We start from the raw sequence: 23,457 nt of genomic DNA on the forward strand, positions 1-23,457 counted from the left end.
GAAACATTCATCTTCCTGAGTTTAAATATAGCCTCACATACTTTCTAGTTGTTTGACCCTTGGCAAATCACTCAATCCTGTTTGCCTCCATTTCTTCATCTGTAAAATCAGCTGAAGAAAATCATGACAAACCACAAAGAGTTCCAGCACAGTATATCTGCCAAGGAAATCTTAAATGGGATTACAAAGAGTTGGACACAACTGAAAAATGGTTGAACAACAAATATTAAGTTGTCATTAAGAAGTGAAGTCTTTTATGAAAAAATTCTTATAGAAAGGGTAAATCTATCAGGCTAATAAACTGATTCCATAGGAGCCACATAATGCAGATGGGAAAGGCCAGCAATTGATGAGATTAGGCAATGATCTGAGAACTTGAATATAGATGGATATTGTGAATATGGTGAATAGTACCAGTGAACAGTGTTTAGTGGAGTGCATTACATCAAAGACAAATATAGAATGACATAGTAAAGCTCACATGATTGAATTTATATTTACATCCAAATTATAAATAAAACAAATAACATATTAATCACTATAGTTATAACACACTGAGGGACAGTATCACATTTGAGTCTCTACAAATTTATAAAACATTATCTATAAAAGATTGAAAATAAAATCCATATATTATTTTTCCATGAAAGGATGATATTTTTATTATAATTAAAATAATAATAATAATTTTTAATCAGTCATGTCTGAACCTTTATGATCCCATTTAGGTTTTTTTCTTTTCTTTTTCATATTAATAGCTTTTTATTTTTCATAATATATGTAAAGACAGTTTTCAACATTCACCTTGCAAAACCTTTTGTTTCAAAAATTTCTCCCTCTCTCTCCCCTTCCCCTACATAGTAAATAATCCAATATAAGTTAAACTATGCAAGTCTTCTAAACATATAAAATTAATATATTAAATTAATATTATTTGCAAGAGAAGAAATGTTATAAGGATGCAGAGATAGCCTCAGAGTCAAGAAGACCTGGGTTCAAGTATCACCCTGACCCTACTGGTTGTGAGAACATGGAAATTCTTAATCTCTCAATCCCCTAGTCATCTCTTCAAGACTACAAATTGCATTGGAATAGAGTATTTATTTTCTTGGAATTTCCTACATACATGAAATAATAGGTTTGGACTAAAGGTATTCCCAAATATTTAATAGGTACATTATTAACACCCTATTCTAATATTTTATTAGGCTGTAGAAATGACAGTGGGATCTTAAAGATTATACCAGTGGACTGTAAATTTGAGCAAATCTCACAAAGCCAGAAAATTTTTGATTAAGTTCCTTGTGATGGACTGTATTCTTTTTGGCCAAAGACATAATTTTGCAGAGAACTGGAATTAGTTTGGCTGCAATGTAGTGAATTCTTTTTACCACAGAAATCCTTGAAAATCACTTATGAAGTTGTAGAGGAGATATAATCTGTACTGGTAGAAGATATAAATATACTGATGAAATACAGAGCCTATTGATATAATATTGTCAAAAGCATAGTGCAAAATTAAAACTCTAAGATATCTCCTCGAATCTATCAGATTGGCTAATGTGACAGAGAAGGAAAATGATAAACATTGGCGAGGAGGTGGGAAAACTGGGATACTGATGCATTGTTAATAGAGTTGTGAACTGATCCAACCATTCTGAAGAACAATTTGGAAGTATACCCAAAGGGCAATTAAACTGTGCATAGCTTTTGATCCAGCTATACCACTATTATGTCTATATCCCAAGGAAATCATAAGAAAAGGAAAAGGATGGACATGTACAAATGTATTTATAGCAGCTCTTTTTGTGGTAGCAGAGAATTAGAAATTGAGAGAATGTCCATCAGTTGTGGAATGGCAGAACAAGTTGTGGTGTATAAGTTGTGCAATAAGAAATGATGAGCAGGTAGATTTCAGGAAAAAACCCTGGAAAGACTTATATGAACTGACACTTAATCGTAGGACCAGGAGAACATTGTACACATTAATAGCAATATTGTACAATAATTAACTATGATCAGCAATACAATAATCCAAGACAAGTCCAAAAGAGTTATGACAGAACATACTATTCATATCCAAAGAAAGAACTGATAGAGTCTGAATGCAGAGTGAAGCATATGATTTTTGCTTTCTTTATTTTTTATTTTTTCCTTTTATTCTGTTTCTTCTTTCACAACATGACTAATATAGAAATATGGCTTACATAATTGTACATATATAACTTATATCAAATTGCTTACCACCTTGGGGGAGGGAGAAGTTCTGGAATTCAAAACTGTATAAAAATTGATGTAAAGATTGTCTTTACATGTAAATGGAAAAAATAAAATATTATTTAAAAGAAAAAAAGCAGAGAATATTGGAGTGGGTAGAAGATAATCAGAGACAATCAAAATATTAATCCCCATTTCAATTTTTACTTCAAAATAGGAATATATAGATACCATATGCCTAATACCATCAATTTGTTTTCCAAGAACATAAGTCAATGTGACATTATTAAGAAAGAATTTGATTCCATATAAAATAAGTTGCATATGATAAGCAGAATGAGGTGTTGCTAATCTATATCTTTAGAGGAAGTGGGTAAGATTACTGAGGCATCAGACTGTGGATGTGAAAAGATGTGATCAAATAATGGACATTAACAGAGGCTATCATCCCTCACCAAGGACGTTAAATTGATGTACATTAATTGCAATGAGGAGTTTGGAAGTGTTTTGGCCAGCAAAATTTTATTTTCTTGGCAAGGAGAGAGATAAGAAAGCCCAGGGTAATACCAGCTTAAAACATAAGCTAAATTTTACATCAAATTTATATATTTATTTATTAATAATTTATTTATTTAATTTATATTAAATTTAAATAAACATTTAAGGAAGGGCATAATAGAAGATTAGGACTAATATCTGTAGCGAGCTGACGTCTCTAGAAGCTGCCGGATCACTCTCTGGGAAGAGATCTGCTGTGTCTACTACTCAAATCTCTCAGACAGATTCTTCTTCCTGTAGTGAACCGTTGTCTCCAGGTAGTTGCTGTTAACTCTTGTCCAGACAAGTGACTTCCCTTCCTGCAGAGAGCTGCGTCAAGCCTGATGTAATGCAGAGTCTTCTTCTATCTCTGGGTGTCCTCTCTTTTATTCTCCCAGAGAATGGGCGTGGGATAATGCAAGGGCTTCTGGGAAGAACCACTTCAGCCAATGAGCTTGCTCCTTCTATCAAGTCAACCTGAGTTCTCACCTAGTAATCCTAACATCTCCCCCTTTCTTTTGATTTAGAACATAGGACAGTCATGACCTTGAAACATAAATCCATCAATATGGAAGGTATTATACATAATTACATAAATTACATAAGCACATAGTAACATAATACATGCTAGAAGTATATAACAAATAACATAATCAAATAATCATAAATTGAAAATTTATAAATGTCCATAAGTCCATTGTCCATTCGTCTCATCTTGTGTGAGGAAGTCCAATGATTCCTGCTGGTTTTAAAGTTCTTTAACAGTCTTTTTATTAGCCATGCTCTTTCAATACCAGATGTTTCTTAGATCTTCTCCGTTATTTTGAGGTCTTTCTCTTTTTCTGTCTCTCTCTGATGGACAAGGCGAATATGACTTGTTGGTACCCATCTGATTCCTTCTCATGCTGAAGAAATACAAGCAAACCCTCTCCCCCAGGCAGTTAACCTATCTAATTACCTTCTATTTACCACTTTCTAAATCTCTTCTCATCATCTGGCAATTACATTGGAATTGTTTGCACTGGACACAGCCCTGTTGGTTTAAAAGGCCTGTATTCTCCCCAAGTGTAATCCATTTTTGCAATCTGATTGCCTTTTGGCTCACTTATCAGGTACTCCCTTTCTGCCATGTGATTGCTCTTCTGCTGGTTGATCAAATCAGAGTCCTGACCTTCTAAAGGCTCTTTGGGTGTAACATCAGCTGCCATCATGCCCCAAGTCTTTTTTGCCTGGGGTCCCGGACCTGGGCCCCTCATCCCATTTCCTTGAATTATTTTACACTCTGATGCCCAATGGAATCCTCTGTTGCATTTTGGACATGGGGTTTTAGGTCTTCTTTCACCCTGTCTTCTCACTGTATCTCCATACCTACACTGAGCTCTTAGATGTCCAATTTTTCCACATTGAAAACATCTCCGAGTTTCTCTAGAAGTCCCTTGCCAGGAGGGACCCTGCCTTTCCACATTCATCATTGTCCGGGTGTAAAAAGCATTTGTTCCCACTGAAGCACAGCGTCTTATGATCTCCTCTAAAGGAGCATCTTTGTCTAATCCCCATATAATTCTTTTGCAAATCTCATTGGCATTTTCCTTAGCCAGATGTCTGGTCATTATTTCTGTAGCTGCATTTTCTCCAATAGTTCTTTTGACAGCAGTTTGCAAACGTCCCACAAAATCTGCAAAAGGTTCATTGGGACCTTGCTGTATTTTAGTGAAAGCCTCTCCACGATCTTTCTGTCCAGGAAGGACACCCCAAGCTTTAGCAATTTGTTCATATATTGTCATGGTATAATTAATCTGTTCCGAATTCTCTCCATACTGACCTTCACCAGCTAAGTGCTCAAAAGTGAATTGTGTGTTAACTCCTATTTCCAAATTGCATCTGACTTGAATTTTACATAATTCATGAAATTCCGCAAGCCATAATAAATTTTCTCCAGGTTCCAGACATGTCCTTGCTATGGATTTCCAATCATTCGGGGTTAGGACTTCATAAGACAAACCATCTAGTAACATTTTGACATAAGCTGATGTAGTCCCATAAAGGGTACAACCTTTTTTCAAATCCTTAATTTTATTCAAATCTAAAGGTGCATATCTTCTCCTTTTTTTTACCTACAGAGTCAATATTTTCAATCACAGGATATGCATGTATAAAATCACTTATATCCTGTCCTTCTCTCTTAGCTTTAACCAATGCTTTTTCTAATCTTGTCATAGGCTTAGGCTGCTTCACAGGCAATTCTGTTTGTGTTTCTGCCTCTTCCCCTCCTTCTTCCTCCACCTCTGAAGGTGGGGTTGATGTGGGCCTGTCAATAATCTGTTCTCTAGGCAGAGTTGAAGCTTCTTCAAGAGAATCATACCATAATTCCTCATTTAAATCTTCTTGCTCTAGGGCAAGATCTTGATCTTTCCTTTTTTCCTCACACTTCCTCCTCTGTTCATTTTTAAAACTTTTCCTTCTCCTACAACTTGCTTGATAGTTTAAGGCTAATTGAACTATGTTGTAGATATAAAATACTTCTGCAGAAATTGAACGAGGCCCATTTTTTGCATGAAATTTTTTCATTTCATATCCCACTAGCTTCCATTTATCTACATCTATCTTTTTTTTCCTCTAAGAACCAAGGGGATGTACGTCTTAATGCAGCCAAGAGTTTAGCAATCTGTACCCAGGTTACAAGTAAACTCTGCTCCTCAATTATGTTGATTATACTCTCTATAGTACCACTCCTGAATGGGGGTGGAGCTGAGGTTGCTTCTGGGGCTGGGGTTGAGTCGGCTGAGGTCCAGGGATTGAATATAGCTAACATCTGCCCCATTTCAGCTATAAGAGATTCCTGGTTTAGCCCTTAACAAGTTAAGTTCCTTATTTATCTATTAGCACGCTCACTTAATCTTTAACAAAGTTTCCTCGTTACTCACGGTTCTGGGTCAGAGAGACTGAGATCTAGATCGGAAGCTTTTCCACTGGAATCAGGACTGTGTCTGTCCCTGTTCGGGTGCCAAATTGCAAAGGTCTGGTCTAGTTCCTCTTGTCAGAATAAGCAAAAGTCCTTGACCCACGTTGGGCGCCAATTGTAGCAAGCTGACGTCTCTAAAAGCTGCCGGATCACTCTCTGGGAAGAGATCTGCTGTGTCTACTCAAATCTCTCAGACAGATTCTTCTTCCTGTAACGAACCGTTGTCTCCAGGCAGTTGCTGTTAACTCTTGTCCAGAGAAGTGACTTCCCTTCCTGCAGAGAGCTGCGTCAAGCCTGATGTAATGCAGAGTCTTCTTCTATCTCTGGGTGTCCTCTCTTTTATTCTCCCAGAGAATGGGCGTGGGATAATGCAAGGGCTTCTGGGAAGAACCACTTCAGCCAATGAGCTTGCTCCTTCTATCAAGTCAACCTGAGTTCTCACCTTGTAATTGTCCAGACAACCTGAATTCTCACCTTGTCACTGTCCAGACAACCTGAGTTCTCACCTAGTAATCCTAACAAATATCATCTTATAAACATAAGATGCAATAGAGAGAAAGCAAACTTTCTAGCAAGCTTGGCAAGAGACCAGTTCAAGCCAGATCATACCAAAGGCAAATGATGAAACTGGATGATGGAAAACAGAAATATAAAAAATGAAAAAGATCATCAGGTTTTCTACAACAAAATTTTCTCCATCTGATTTTTTCAGCAACAGGATAGAAGGAAATGTTTGCTATGGTAGAAATGATAGGGACTTTTGGAGGAAGTGAACACTTTGTCCTAGAATTTGTAATCAAAGAGAAAAAATCCTAGATTTGGAGAGCATACATTTTAGAGTTGATAAGAATAAAAAGTATCTTATGTCTTAAGCTTCCCTAGAAATGAGATCAAGAGTGATGGACAACTCAAGAAATTCTAAAGACCCAGGAAAATGACTCCAGTGAAGGGGGGAGGGGCAGGTAGGGGGAATGAAAGCTGTCTAAAGACATTAAAATATATACAAATAAAAATCACCAATTAACTTATTTTTTAATTAATTTTTTAAAGCTATGAACAGAAGATGGGAGCAAGTGCAGGTCTCAAAGTATACCTTTTTATTCAGCAAGTAAAAACTGAATTTCTTTTAAAAGTATAGTATGAAGGCAGCTAGGTGGTGCAGTGAGTAGAGTACCAACCCTGAAGTCAGGAGGACCTGAGTTCAAATATGGTCTCAGACACTTAATGCTTCCTAACTGTGACCCTGGGTAAGTCATTTAACTTCATTTGCTAGAGGAAAAATATGTACATGTGTAAGTAGAAGTCATTTGTGTATATGTACATAAAATAAATATGAAGTGATCTGAGGAAAGCACTAATAAATGGGAGGAATCAGGAAGGGCCTCCTGTAAAAGGTAGTGTCTGAGATAAGCTTCGAGGAAAACTGAGGAACATCAGAGGGAGAAGTGAAGAAATACATTCTAGGCATGGAGATAGCCAGTGTGAAAGCACAGAAAGGAGAGAAGGAATATTGTTGGTGAGACACAAGAAAATTCAGTAGAACACTGAGTACATGAAAGGAAGAAATATATAAGAAAGCTGTAATGGTAGATTAGAGTAAGTTTGCGAAGGGCCTTCAGTAAGTAACAGAGAAAATTTTATGTAACCTAGGGATAATAGGGAATCATTGGAGTTTATTGAATATGGTAGTGATGTGGTGAGACTCAAATGAGATGCTTAGATTTGAGAACAATACCCAAGGCAGAGTTCAGAGGGAGAATAATCTCTCTCCTCCTGTAAGTTATACTTCTCTAAATGCAAACCAACACTGCATTAACCTTTTTTGCCTGCCATATGACACTGATGACAGGCAGATTGATAAAGAGGATAGAACTTTGGACCTGGAATCTGAAAAAAATTGCGTTCATATTCTGCCTTTGATACAAATTGAGTGACAATGGACAAGTTATTTAACCTAAGACTCAGTTTCTTCATCTGTAAAATGGAGATAATTACCTTTCATATTTTTTCTAAGGCCCAAATTAAATAATCTGTATAATAGGTTCTGTAAATTGTCAAGTTTTACATAAATATCAATTATTATTATTTTTAATTTCTACTCAACTTTCAGTCAACCCAAAATACCTAACAAACTGCTTTCTAACTAACCAAGGTTCTTTGATCTTGTTCAAGTCAAATTCTTAAACTATCTTAAGACTTTTAATTTGTTCCTATTAAATTTTATCTTATAGATTACATAAATATTTTAAAAAACATAACTATCAAAATCAATGCAATTCTAATAAGAATTATTTTGGGGAGAAATTTACTTCAAATATCTTTGTCAAAAATTTAATATCCAAAATATATAAGGAAATAATACTAATATATATGCATATATAATACAATTCCTAATGGACAAGAGAACAAAATTTATGAACCATTCTCAAAAGGTTTCACATTATATCTAGCAAAAGGACAAGAATGACAAAAGATGAGAATAGCCAATATTAAAAGAATGGAGAGACAGGCATGCTAATATACTGTTGGTAGAACTGGGAAGTCACCCAGCCATTATGAAAACCCAGAACTATCCTAAAAAAAAAAGGCATTAAAATATCCATATATATTGACTCAGAGAACCTACAGCAAAGCCCAAGGAAAATTATGTTCAAAAATATATATTGTAGCACATTTACAACAGAAAAGAACTGGAAACAAATAGATGACCACCAATTACAGAATGTCTCAATAAATTTAGTGATATATGAATTTTGTGAAATATTATTGTTTTTTAAGAAATGAGAATTATGAATACAGAAAAGCAAGGGAAAAAAAAGAAAAGCAGAGGAAGACTTATGTGAACTGATGCAAAGTAAAGTATGCAGAGCCAATATATACAATGACTACAGCAATGTAGTCAGTTTTAACCACTAGACTACACTGAAAAGAAAACAGAATTGTCTGTCTTCTTTCCTATTGTCTAGATATCAGTATTTCATGTACTCTAAACAATAGTCATATCACAGGATCATAGATTTAGAAATTTATTGGAGGTCATTGGAGGTCAATCTAAGCCCAATCCCTTCATTCTATAGATGAGGGCTAAAAAATTCCTTCTTCTAGGTCTTAACATTCATAACCAGTCACAACTCATTCAAAACTTCAGTACTCCTGATGCTATTCTTTTGAATTGATCTTCAGTTACCAGTCCTTAGCCTTTCCTATATATCTTCTATATATTCCAGCAGATCTATGATCTCATAGACTAACTCATCCACGCTTTTTTCATTCATTTTCTTATCCATGTTCTTCCACAGCTCTTCCATAGATGATCCAAGAACTTTGAGCTCCTTTTACATTTCCTCTCTATCACTATGATGAGGTCCTGGGTCACTGGGATTGGCAGAGAAAGCTTGAAGTATTGATAAAATTACTCTTTGAGGCAAGAAGGGATAGACATTGATAGGGATTCAGCTCAGCTTTGACAGTCCCATTCCTGTGAAGACTTTGTGTAACCCCACTTTACTGTAACCAATCAGAAAGCCAAGATATGTCAAACCCCTGAGGTTAAATTTCCCCTATAAATCTGTCCATGGCTCAGCCATCTTTGCTGAATCCCTTTTGGGTTAGCCTACCAAGGGTTCTGTCTCATGGTGTTTTTCTCCACACCTCTCCCTAATGCCTCATGGTATCTTTTCTTTCATTCCCCAACTATGGCTCATGATGTCTTTTTCCTTCTTACAGCTATCTAACTCTTTTTAGAGTGCTAAACTCCTTTATGAATTTAGCCTGCTAGTCAATAAATACTCCCAGCTCATAGTGTATTCCCTTTCTCCTGGCTGATTGTAAGTTCCACTAGGAAACTTGTCTTTTCCCTTGATAATTGTTAAAACAACTTTCCTGTCTAACTATATAGTCTTCCAAATCTATTTCGTATTTACCATTCCTGGTGTTTACTGTATCCCTTCATTTTGTCTGTAACCTCTTCTCCTAAATAAATCTATTTTTTGTCAAAGAGAATGGCCATTGTGAATTCTTCACATGATCGAACCCCAACATTTGGTGTCTATATCAATCTCTTTATTTGGTGTTGAACCTCAAACACATCAACTGTATCACTTGGAAAATCCATCTGTTATCCTTCATCTCAGTACATGAATAGCCGACCTTCTTAGCTTATCACAGATTTCCCCAATGAGATTCCTTATGCCATGTGCATAAAACTTATCACTAAAAATATAGTACAGACAGCTCAGGCCCATCATGAATCTCTCCCTTGTCCTTTGGGTCACTGACAACTTTGTTTAAAGACTCATAGCCATGGATCATCTCTGGCAGAAACTATGTATCTATAATATACTTTTATGTATGTCTCATTAAAACTTATATTGGATGATACTTCACATTAATCTCTTTAATTAGCTCTTTTTTTCTTCTACTCATCAATATTATCTGTGTTTACATTCTTAGAATTTCTCAAGTTAGCAATAATTATGAGAAGACATTTACTTCCTTTAATTAAACTATTTTATGCTGCTTATTACCAATACTGAGATTATTTAGGTTTTAATCATTTAATTGATAGGTAATTAATTGTTAATAATTGTTTAATTTTTAGCTTTTATTCCCTGTGAATTACTGAATCCTCTCTACTAATGAAAAAAAAATTTCATTTTCTTTTTCTCTCCTCCTTTTACTCCTTTCTTCCTTTCCTCTTCTTCCTCCTCCTTGTCCTCCCTGCAATTTGGCTCAGAAGATATATTACATCTGTTTTTTCTCCTTCCTCTCCATTTTGAGTTTAAACTTTTTTTTTATATAAGGGTTGAAAGTTTGCTAGCAAATATACTTTTCCTGGCTTTCTTAGGTAAAGATTACATTGTCAGTCTTTTTTTTTTTTTTTAAGATATCTGGTTTTACCTAAAATCTTTAGAACTTTGAATTGAATCTGTTTCTACACAGAGAGCTTTGTAGCCACACAGATTACTAGAATAATTATCAGATAGGCATACTAAGAGTGGAAGGAAAGAAAGTATAGTCCATTTTAAATTTTAAAAAAAGTACAAAAAGACAATTACAATACTTTGAAATATACATTTGGAATTTCCCCATTTTTTTTCTTTAAAAGTAATAATGTGTATGTCACATATGCCACCTCAGGACAATCTGGCAAAAGGAGAGAAAATGAATTATAGATAATTCTATAATTATCAACAAATCTGAATTATATTACTTAAATAATAGCTATTTACTTTTTTCCTCCCTACTTTCTATATAAACATGCTTTAAAAAAAGGGAAGCAAGAACATTAAAAAGGGAGTATTTGTTCTGTAAAACATGAAACCACTTGAACAAATAAAAGATCATTATATAATGGTCAAATTGCTTTCAATACAATGGATCCTTTCTAGAAACATCAAATCAGCACAGAACCATTCTACTAACCTAAAAACTCTCTTTGTATATTTAGCAAACCACTTTGTTTTTTTAATGTACTTCCACTGCAAGTGCCAGAATTTTTTCTATACTTCTTAGATAAAATCAGGATAGAGATCTGCCTAATTGATTTTTATCACAGATGACAAAATAAAATTACTCTCTTATCCTTTGAATAACAGAACATATACTTATTTTTAAATGTTAAAAGAGGCAGTAGTATGGCAGACACTTTGCTTCTAATTATAAGATTCCATGCACATTATAAATTCCCTTAACTTCATTTTATTTCATCTTCTTAAAAGAAAGGTGGTGAGGTTAGAATAGACCAGAGGCTCTTAATTTGAGCTCTAGGATCTTGTTTTGTTTTGTCAGTATTTTGATGATTGTATTTCAATATAATTGTACTTTTCTTTGTGATTGTATGTACTGCATTTTATGTTTTAAAAAATATTATTCTGAGCAAGAATCCATAGGCCTCACCTAAATGCCAGAGGTTTATAACACAAAAAGGGTTAAGAAGTCTTGGATTAAATAATCTCTCCATGCTTCCTAACTCTCAGTTACTAAATTTTGTAAATTGAAATATGATACTTCGTTTGTGCTATATTCCTCCTTAAAGATTCAACTTTAATTTTCTTTCCTAGAAAACAAATTCTTCCTTTTCCTCTGGCAATAAATCTAATTTTAGACAATAAATAGAATTGAATCATAACTAAGCAAATTGAAATCTAGAAAAGGGAATTGTATTAAATTAGCAACATTTTTTTTTTAGCCAGTGTAAGGGATTTGTTTTATATAGTTGTCCCTTCCACACTGTGATTTCAATATAAGAAATTAAATGGGAGTCTGACAATCTGTAAAGGCTAGCATATGACAGAAAGAGTTTGGAAATTCAAAAATGCATAAAATTTTTGTATAATAGCAAGAAAAAAGAGAAAGAAATCAGAGAAGCTAGATTTCTACTCTAATACAAAAGGAGGATCAAAACATTTTACATAGATTTTTCCACATCGCAGGATCACCTCACACTAACTTATGCAATGTGGAAGGGATAACTATATTCTGACATGCATTTCTTTGACAGGGTAGTGAGTTTTCAATTGTCTGTGATGATCCCACGATTAATAAGAAAAATGGGAAGTGAGAATACATTTGGGAAATTATGCAGCACTTTCAATGATCCCAATTGCTCCCTGACCTGACATAAAAATTCTTCCTTTAGTACCATAGATTTTGAACTAGAAGAGACCTCTGAGGAAGTCAAGTCCAACTGTTCTATTTTATAGATGAAAAAACTGAAGCTGAAGAAAACTGATTTAACCAAGTTGTGGACTTGGTTGACAAAATCAGGATAAGCCACCTTTTTTCCTACCAGGACTATATATTTTAATACTTTATTATGTAAGCTCTATTCTGTGATTTCAGGACAGAAATAAATTCATTTATCTGCCAATTACCAATTAAAAGCCATGGTCCTACATGATAGAATAATTCATTATTAGCAGTTGGGGGTATTAGAATCTCAGCATAGAATTAAAGAGCTGCAAACAGTAGTATATTGTTTATCAATCAGACCTCAATATTCTTTTAAATTGAATTCCAAATCATTAACATTTTCTCTAAAATTTTCTTAAATCTAAACAATCAACAAAACAAATCAAGTCCTGGTTTGCAATGTTTGTTGGATTTCCGAGGTAAAAATACTCAGAGAGAAAACTGATTCTAATATACTGTTGGTGGAAGGGACCTTGTATTTTTATTTCCTGTAAAGGCATTTATTCCATTTCAATATAATATTATAGGTCTCTCTTAATGTAAGTAGGGTTGAAATGGATGAGAAAATATGGATAGATTGTGATTTGTGCTGGATAGCAGAAGATTCCATATTGATGACATTATAGGTATAATACTAAGAGCACCACTATATAAAAAGTCCTATTTTTCACTCTACTGAAAAAATTCTTAAGTATCCTTTGGTAAAATAAACTTGATGGTAAAATATTTAAACTTGTAGTAGTGAACAATTACATTCTAATAACTGTATGGTTTTCTTGATGTAATCTAATAGGACTCTACCCTGGCATCTCTCTTCTATCTCATATATATTCTCTTTTGACTCATCAATCTCAAATGGGTTCACTTATCATCTTTATACATATGAAGCTAAGGTTAGCAGCCTTCAAAAATCTGAAGTCCTCCCTGAGGACATTCCAGATCCTTTCATTGATCTTTATATCACATGGACTTATAAGAAGGCCTTTGCCATATTGATTGCCTTCCTCTGGATGCTCCCTTCTTATCAAAATCCTTCCTAAAATATGATGCCCAAGATTGAATACAATACTCCAGATGTAGTCTGACCAAGATAGATCTAGTGGAATAATCTCTTCCTAATTCTTGGAAACTATGCTTCTCAATGAAGCCCATGATGGCATTAACTCTTTTGGTTGTCAAAGCACATTATTAACTCATAGTAAACTTGTATTCCAAAAACCTTTAGATCTTTTTCAGACAACTTGCTGGTTAATCGTGATTCTCTCAGTTTGTATTAGTAAAATTATTTTTTGAATCCATATCCAAGACTTTAAACTTGCTTCTGTTTAATTTAACTTAATTTGATTAAACTCAATGATCTAGAATGTCATGATCTTTTAAAATCCTGACTGTCACACATCCAGTGTGTTTGTTCTCTGTCCCTCACCACTTGGTGTCATTTGCAAGTATGATAATCATGCCATTTATGTTAAATCCAAGTGTTGGCAATGTCTTTAAATAGAAATGTTCAATAGATGGAAATGCAGAACTGGAGGTTCGCCTGGCATTTCCGCAACTGATGACTGCAGAGGCAGCTATGCCCTGGTAAATAGCGAACTGGCTCTGAAGTCTGGAGGACCTCAGTTCAAATCCAGCCTTAAACACTTTAACACTTTCTAGCTGAGTGAGCATGGCTAAATCACTTAATCCCAATTGCCTTGGAAAAGAAAAGAAAGAAATTAATGACTATCCCCAAAAGATGATAAAGATGATGATGATGACCTAATCAATATTTATACAGAGCTTTGTGAGGTATTTTACAACTATTATCTTATTAGGTCCTTACAACATTGGGAGATAAGTACTACTATTGTTCCCATTTTTACAGACAAAGAAACTGAGGCAGAAGAAATCTGATTTACCTGGGATGACAGCTGATAAATGTTTGAGGTTATATTTGAACTACAACTTCCTTATTCTAGATTTAGATCTACATCATACCAATCAAATATAAATATGTAAAATGCATCTCACAAGTAACAGTTATCTAGTGACAAATATTTTAAAAGATCCTAACTTCTGGAAGAGACGATTTCTGTAGTTAAATAATGGACTTTTGTGTTGAGGTTGTTTTTTTGTTTGTTTGGTTTTTTTAACCAGAAAGATTTAGTTATAGATTAAAAATAGAAGCTGTTTCTTTTAGAGTATCATGAGTTTGAAAAAAAAAAAAAGAACATCATGCTTTTTGAATGAGATATTTGTAAAGCACTTAGCACAATGACTGGAACATAGCATGCACTCCAATATTGCTTTTTCCCTTTTCCTTTCTCTCTATGAAAAAAAATATTTGGCCACAGGCTTGATAGAGATCTATTCTAAAGTCAGTTTTGCCCATTAACCTTTGTTATACATAAGTACCTATAGAGATCCATGATCTCATCATCACCTTTGTTGATGAATATTGCAAACCATCATGCCTTCTTTTTTTGGGGGGGGGTTTGTTTGTTTGTTTTTTTGCTAAGGCAATTGGGGCTAAATGACTTGCCCAGGGTCACACAGTTAGGTAATGTTGAATGTCTGACATCAGATTTGAACTTAGATTCTCCTGACTTCAGGGCTGGTGCTCTATCCACTGCGCCACATGCCCCCACCCATGCCTTCTTAACCTGAATAATTCTTAGCCACTTAACTTATAGTTAGTTAGTCATTTAACTTTTCAGTGTCCCCAAACAAATCTTTAAGACTAAGTTTAAGACTAAGTAAGAACTACTTAGTGTAACTAGAGAGCTTCTTCTGGGTTCTTAGAATTTTGAGTTGTAGGCTTTATGATCTATTATTCCTCATTCTCCCTACATGACTGTTCCACCTCTTTTTCCTAATCATACATCTCCTAAATATTAACTTATATGCAATCACCACTTGCATTCAAGCCATCATTAATCATAAGCTGTAATATTCACCATGCATCTCTCCATTGCCCTTTGGACCACCTGCAATCTTGATTCTCTGAAGAATATGATGTTTAATAGTGTGTTCAGTCCTTGCAGGAATGATAGAAAGACATTTTAAAAAGAACAACTTTTATACTCCATAAATAGTACTTTGTTCATTTGCTATATTTTCTATACTTTTTAAAAGAGCTTAAGGCAGAAATAAATAATAACATAAGAACACAATTCCTAGAGAGATTAAATTTTATTATCCAACCAAAGAAGTAGACCCAGAGTTGTTGTAATTATGTGGAGTTTCTACATCTGCAAATTTTTATCACTCTGGGTTCATAAAGAAATCTAACAACAAAGATAAAAAGTTTAAGCAGCTACATAAGCCATGGCTTTATTTAAATTTTCCCCAGAGGAAAATTTTTTTTAAATAATATTTTATTCAACTTGTATCAGTCTAACTAAAAAGAGAAGTGAGAGGAAAAGATAGGGCTAAGGAGTCTAAAGCAATCCACCATAGTGTTCAAAATGAGTGTATGAAATTGAGTGATCACCAATATTATGATTTTTGGAATCAAACAAAATAGCTTTTTTGAAACAACCGTGATTACTATGAAGAGATCAAGAGTGTTGATCTGTTTCACAAATCTTTAAGATTAAGTTGCAGAGGAGATACTGACCCACATTGGTAAAGGGAGTTTCCTTATTGGGATAAAATTACAAGTCCATTCTCTATCCCTAAATTACATCTTCTTAGACCCTGCATTCATTCTATCTTTTTTTAATCTCAATTATGTAACCAAAGGTATCAGTTATCTTTCCCAATTTTGTGTTATCTGTGAATGTGCAAGCATGCCTCTGATGACTTCATCTAAATCACCAAGATAAAAATAATGAAAAGATACATAGAACATTCTACTAAACTTTTTCCAACCTGACACAGAATCATAGACCAGAGATCATTTGGGTTTGGCCATTTGATCATCTTCAAAGTTATGGAGAAGCATAGGCATATGGCCACCACTCTGCATCATGTCCACAAGAGAAAATATAACTTTCTCAAACATTCTTTTGAAATCCAAATATATTTTATTTATAGCATTTCCTTAATGCACACATCTAGCTACTTTTTAAAAAATGAAATGATGTTATTTTTGCATGCTCTGATCTTGATGAAGCTAGGCTTAGTGGTTACCACTTTTATTTCTAAATGCTCAAAAATCATCCCTTTAATAAAATATATTTTTACTGGTAATTGAGTGACTAGCAATTCTTGTTGTGAATTAAGAAACAACCACAAAACATGTTTGTGGGAAATATTTTTTTGTACAGATTAGAAAAATATGCAATTTTCAGAGGTCTGTGTTATAAATTATAGATCTCCTGTGCTTATTAAGTATTATTACCATGAGTTCTGATAGAAACACAGAGTTTTCAAATTATTATGTCCACATATGTCCTCATTAAATGCCATTTATCATTACTACAGAACATATGATAGATAATCTGAAGCAAACATTAAATTTCAATTTGATTTAAAAATAATAATTAGAATAATATTCCCAAGAATTTATATAGTACCAATCTTCTGAAAAGCAATGTGGTACAGTGGGTAGAGAGCCAGCTTCCATGTCACAAAGACCTGAGTTTGATCTCTACTTCTGACAAATATTGGATAGGATCTGGGTCTCCTGATTCTCCTGAATAGCTCTCTAAGACTATTAAGTTGCAGAGCAAATAACCCATATGCATGGAAGAAGAGAATTTTCTCATTATCCTCGAAAGGATAAAATAAAAATCTGGGTTCATAATCCTTCTAAGGGGCTTAAAGCATTATTTATCCTTAAAACACATCCTATATAAATAAAATGCCTTAGAAAAGGATAAAGAATATTATCTTCATTTTACAAAGTTATCAAAATCCAAACTAGTCAAAGACAAAAACAATTTAACTACATTTAAGCATAATTTAGTTCCAAGATAAATATAATAAAATAGCTGATATTAAATAATAATTTAGAGTTTGCTAAAACATATTCATAGACATTATTATGTATGATCCACACCATGAGCATCATTTGACAGATGAAAAGACTAAAGTTGAGAAGGGTTGACCTAAGTGTTTAAGGTGGGATTTAAATCCTCAATGTGATGTTCTCTTTTGACTATTCCTTAACCTGTGCTAATTTCTATTAATATAAGTATTTTAATTATATAAGTATATTAATATACTTATATGATTAATATATATTATTTTATATATTTATCATATAAGTATATTAATATAAGCATTATGTTATTATAAATATGGTGACACATAGCATCAATATCAATAGGGTTTTTCCATAGGCAAGCACAAATTATATTATATATTAATCATATAAATATATTAATATAAGTATTCTGTTATTATAAGTATGATGACACATAGCATCAATAGGGTTTTTCCATAGGCAAGCACAAACACAGAACTCATTTAGCTAAATTAAGATGATCTACACCCACATCATTAAAGTGCTTATCAAAATACAAGTTGTAGGAATCTATGAAATGATAATGTGAACCATGGCCAGAATCAATTAATACGGGGAGTCTAAAAGTCTCAGTGTAGTTTTAAAGTAACTAAAGCTTAAAAACTATACTAAGACTTTGGAGATGCCCCTTATTTATTATTCAGTCCAAGATGTTTCATTAAATCTATGCATTTCTAAGAAAAATAATTTCAGAAATAGGGCACCTTCAAAATTCCCTTTGGAAAAATGCCTTATGATTCATAAGAATATTTGCTAATCTGATTAAAAGATGATTATTCTGTAAAGAGCAAGAATTAAAAAAGGAGAACTTAACATGGGATGACAGATGCTCAATTCAAAAAAGACAAAGAAAATAAATCTTAAAACAAAATGTTGTAAGGAACGTACTAACCACAGTAATAATCATAGTCAGAAATGCCCTCATGTTCTTCCTGAAGAGACACTTCATTTAAAGTTTCAGGATCATGGTTTGAGCATTTACAGGGACCTTGGAGGTCATCCAACTAATAATGTAAGCTCCTAATTTTACATTTGAAAATCTGGCTCTGAAAAGTTAAATGATTTGTCTAGTATCAAAAATTGTCTAGTGGGAAGAATTCAATCAAGGAAGCTCCAATACTTTATTATATTTCCCAGAAAATTGGGTTTGGTACTTCTCTAGGTGTATGCTGCTTCCAGGGAGACCTGTAACAAAATAAACGATGTCTCTCCAGTTTAATACTTCTTTGCCTTCAAAGGGAACATGAACACATCAGTTAGACTTGATTATTTTATTCTATTTTATTTTTCCTGGTTAGCAGCATGACTGTCACATAACTTTGGGAGGTCAAGAAGATTATAGTCCATTCTTGGTTGGAGACTGCCAGATTGCAAATGATCAAATAATCAACTGATTAGATACTTGACAATTCAATTCTTCTTCAATGATTTACATCTACTTTCAGATAAAAACCTTATGTTCTTTGCAAGTCTAATTCTTAGAAAGGTCATTATTTTTGCATCTAAATTAACTATTTGCCGCTAAATTATTACTAATAATTATTACTATTAAAAAACTACTACTACAAAGATACTATTTATGTCTTTGGTGTCCCCTAGATACAGATGGGTGTTTCCATTTATTCTCCCAGATTGGAGGCATGATATGATCTAGTTTAATGATACTGCTTCTATTTAGGAGGAACTTCTAAGAATTAAACTAAGAAATGAATGTTCTTTGATGACCATGTGCATATGTGCTCCACGAATCAGATCAAGAACATGTTTAAACATTCTGGGTGTTGAATTCCTTCCTATTTATAATCCTTCATTATGCAGTTATGTTGGATGTGTAGTGTGTGGGTACTTTTCCCTTCATTCTTTGTCCCTCTTTGGTTTTATAGAAAGATTTGTATATTCTGTCTGAGTTTTTCTACCTACCTGGAACATATGTTCACCCACAGAGTATGAGGGATAGAGAGAGGTTTTTCTTTATGATGATATAACACATCTGATTATATTTCAACAGCTTTGGTTAGCCCAAATGTCAGCCCCTCACCAGGCTGTAGTAGTGAGAATGAATGAAACAATTCTCTTGAAGCATCTTAAGCTTCTCAGAAGAAAAAATACAACATAAGTAGGTGGATTTTAATTGATAGAAGCAGGCTTTTTATGCAAGAAGAAAAAGACCAGAGTCAAGAAAGAATTAAAGTAGGAAATGGGAAGATTGAATCAGAGAATTATCTATCTGATTCATATCCAAGCTTCTGCTTTGAGGCTCTCCCATCTGGTGAGAAATAAGCTATACATGTCTTTTCTAGGTGACATGACAGCTTTGATGCTGAACAAACAAACAAAACATTGGTTTTAAAATCTTTCCAGAGGAGATAAACAGTAATCACATTGAAGGTCAATCTTATCTTCTTTTATAATTTATCATGTTACAAAATAGACCTAGCAAGTAATGATCTAAGCTCAGTTTGTGGTGCAATTAATCAATCAACAAGTATTTATTAAACACCTACTATGTGTCAGCTATTATGCTGGGTATAAAGGATACAAATGCAAATGAATCATTTCTTTAATACTTTAAGTTCTTTAATTAATTCATCTGAATAAACATTTAAATGCCTTCTTCTCTTCCAGATTCTTGTCTACTTCTGTGCTTAATAGCCTTGTTATCCTGAAGACATAATCACACTGGCACCCCCCTTCCCTAATTGGTGAGTTCTTTCTCAAGACTCACATTTCAGGAAATGTCTAGATCATCCATGTTCAGTTCTTCTCTGACTTTACTCTGGAAATCCTACTTGTTATTCTGTTCTAGAGAATTTTTTAAAAAAATGCTAAATAGGAAAGATATAACATTTTTGCTACATGGGAATGGGATTTTAGAAGTAATGCATTCTAAATCAAAGTAAAATTATAGTTCATTAACAGTTAATCAAAAATCATTATTGTTCCTACCTCAGAAAAGATGGAGGAAGAGTTGCTGATTTTTCAGGCAAATAGACAACTATTTCTATAAGGCAATCAGGTCAGTACAAATGAGTCCCAAGAATGAAGTGAAAATGTGACCATAAAGATAACTTTATCCTTGAAAAAATACTTGCAACATCTCTTTTCTATTGCCACTTATAATTGTGGGATGAGAGACTACTTGGTCTAGGGGACAGTGAATTTGGCCAGAAGTACCTAAATCCTTGGCTGAACTTTTGCACCTGATCCATGCTTTGGTCTTTCATAGGTAGAGAAGAAATGCATTTTGAGCACAGTAGATAATCTGTACAAAGTCATGGCGATGAGAGGTGAAATTGTCACACAGGCCAATTTGGATGGACAATAGACTTCTTGGTGTGAAGTAATATGAACTAAGATAGGATAGGAAAGGTAAAATAAAATCAGATTATAGAGGGCTTTAAATAACAAACAAAGGAGTTTATTTTATTCTAAAAGCAATAGGGAGCTGTTAAGCTATTTCAGCAAAGGAGCAACAAGGTGTGACTTAGTCATTTCAATTGGCCATCTGCTTGCAGGATAGATGGGAGAAGGAAAAGATAGGTATAGGGATATCTTCCACATGGTGGTAGACTTCCTGGCAAGCATGCATCTCCAATGCAAGTGGAATGGAAGCAGAGTCAGAAGAGTGGAGACACTTTCTTCGTCCTGCTGAAAATAAATTACAATAATATTGCAGATAAGTAAAAGATAGTTTTGTGAAAGGCAGATTGGAACAGGAATAGAATAGAATTAAGGGAACAATTAAGAGACTACTATAATAGTCCAGGGGAGAGGTAAAGAAGGCCTAACATAGAACTTAAAAGTTACAGCTTTCATATTAAGTTGTTATTATTATTATTATTATTATTATTATTATTATTATTGCTACAATGGGCTGGTGTGCTCTCTGATAGCTTGTTTAGTCTAAAGTCTAAAGACTGGGCTGGCTTACCCTAGGATGCATTTCACATGTTATTTTATTTGGGCCTCATGACAACTCTGGGAGTTAGAGGCTAGTATTAACTCCATTTAACAACTAGGAGATATGTCCAGGATCACAGAACTAGTAAGCAGTCTATGGTGGGATTTTACCAAATGTATTTTTGGCTTCAATACCAAAATTCTAACCATTATTCACATTCTCAGTAGGAGGTACTAGTCTTTAATTTGGAAGATGCAGAAACAAATCACCTAAATTTGTTTTGACAAATATTAATTCTTCATCTTTATCTACATCTTTCAGTGTCTGTATTATATTTTTTTTTTTGAGGCTTGGGTTAAGTGACTTGCCCAGGGTCACACAGCTAGGAAGTGTTAAGTGTCTGAGATCAGATTTGAACTTGGGTCCTCCTGAATTCAAGGCTGGTGCTCTATCCACTGCACGACCTAGCTGCTCCCTATTTCAGTGTCTATAATGCAAAAGAGAAAATGCAGAGAGAAGAACCAAGAGGACTTCTCTATCATGCTATTTTATTTGCCTTTATGTTGGGAAAAAATAATTGGGGGTTAAAATTTGGAAGAGTGGCATGAAATATTTCAATACCAATAAATATTAAGATCTGAATCTCTGGATATGAGCTCCTTTAATCAGTTCTCTTCAAACTGTGATAATTATTCTGACAAAGGCCTAATGGCTACATTTTTTTAATATACACATTTTTTTAAAGAGATCCTATCTAAATTCCATACCTTTGAACCATGAAAAATATACGTCAGCAATTTTTATGAGCAATGTAATGTTGGAAAAACTGAGGCAAGACATAGATTAGAGTTATTAATATTTTAATAGTGGAGAATTTGGACTAGCAGCTGAACAGAACCTATATTCCACCCCCAGACAGCTGAATAAGATTCTTGTCTCAAAGCATCCAGCAACAAACAAGTAATTCCAGAAACTTTTATAGGGCTTCAGCAATCAGGGAAATAAAGGCAAGGGGGAGGCAGAGCACTGGATGAGTGGAAATTCCAGGAAGGACTATACTTTTTTAATTCTGGCAGGCCAGGGGTGAAGAAGATGGTCTAGCAGGAGACAGAAAGTCTGGGCCCAGGAGATACCCAAGTATTTAAGATAAGCCATGTGGAGTTTTATGACTCTTTGGAATGCCAGAGTGGCCAGAGCTCTGAATTCCTAATTATCTTAGTCCTAATGACCAAGAAGAGGGGGGTTGCCACCAGGGAAACTGAGGCAAGGAAACTGAAGTATTACAATTCAGGGAAACTGAGGCATAACAGCAGAAGACAAGAAGCAATTTTAAGTCTATAAAACAACTAACTTGTTGGAAAATACAGCTAAACTTTTTTTGACAGGAAGAGATTATGTAGAAGACCACAGATATTGGGGAACTCTGAGAAAAGTATACTTGAAGCAAAAATACTTACAGCAGGGTATTAACTCAGTGTGATTAATGAGATGATGATTCTCTAGTTCACATATACTTAGTACTTAGTATGGTGATATAATGTGGTTCTACAGCTGGCACATGCTCATTGTGCTGTAGTGATGTAATTGTACTAATGTATATAAGGGCCAGGAGGACTTGAAATTAGCAGACTAGAGAGAGACTCTAGCGAGAGTGTGCTTGAGCTCAATGTCAGACTCCAGACTCCAGAGAGATCCAAGAGAAAGATAGCCCAACCTAGGATATACTATAAGATATTTAATATATATGGGAATTACTGCCATCTAGGGGAGGGGGTGAAGGGAAGGAGGGGAAAAACTCGGAACAGAAGGGAGTACAAGGGATAATGTTGTAAAAAAAAAAAATTACCTATGCACATGTACTGTCAAAGAAAATGTTATAATTATAAAAATTAAAAAAAAAAGAAATAGAAAAAAAATCGGTTAAGTAAACTGCATGAATTGATACATTAAAAAAAAAAAAAAAAAAAAAAAAGAGAAAGCTAGCCCAGACATTACAAGATTATATCACAATGTACGTCTAAAGTTGGCCATCATCTAAGTTGTGAAGTTTTAGATGGACTCAAAATAATTTTCTCTCATTTTGGTGGTGGATGTGTGATTCTGATTCAAGGAAGTGGTTTGACATCAAGAGAATTTCAATTTACTCCCTAAGACATTGGGCCTATTTGCTACTTCAAACCTTAAAGAGTTTAA

General features: G+C 34.1%; 1 protein-coding gene across 6 annotated transcripts in view; it reads right to left on the minus strand.

Annotated features, from left to right (window-relative positions):
• Positions 1-23,457, minus strand: part of BMAL2 (basic helix-loop-helix ARNT like 2) — a 90,996-nt gene that overhangs the window by 60,180 nt on the left and 7,359 nt on the right. The gene's annotated exons all lie outside the window — the stretch shown is intronic.

Source organism: Sminthopsis crassicaudata, chromosome 5 (assembly GCF_048593235.1).
Source record: "Sminthopsis crassicaudata isolate SCR6 chromosome 5, ASM4859323v1, whole genome shotgun sequence".
Lineage (NCBI taxonomy): Eukaryota > Metazoa > Chordata > Mammalia > Dasyuromorphia > Dasyuridae > Sminthopsis > Sminthopsis crassicaudata.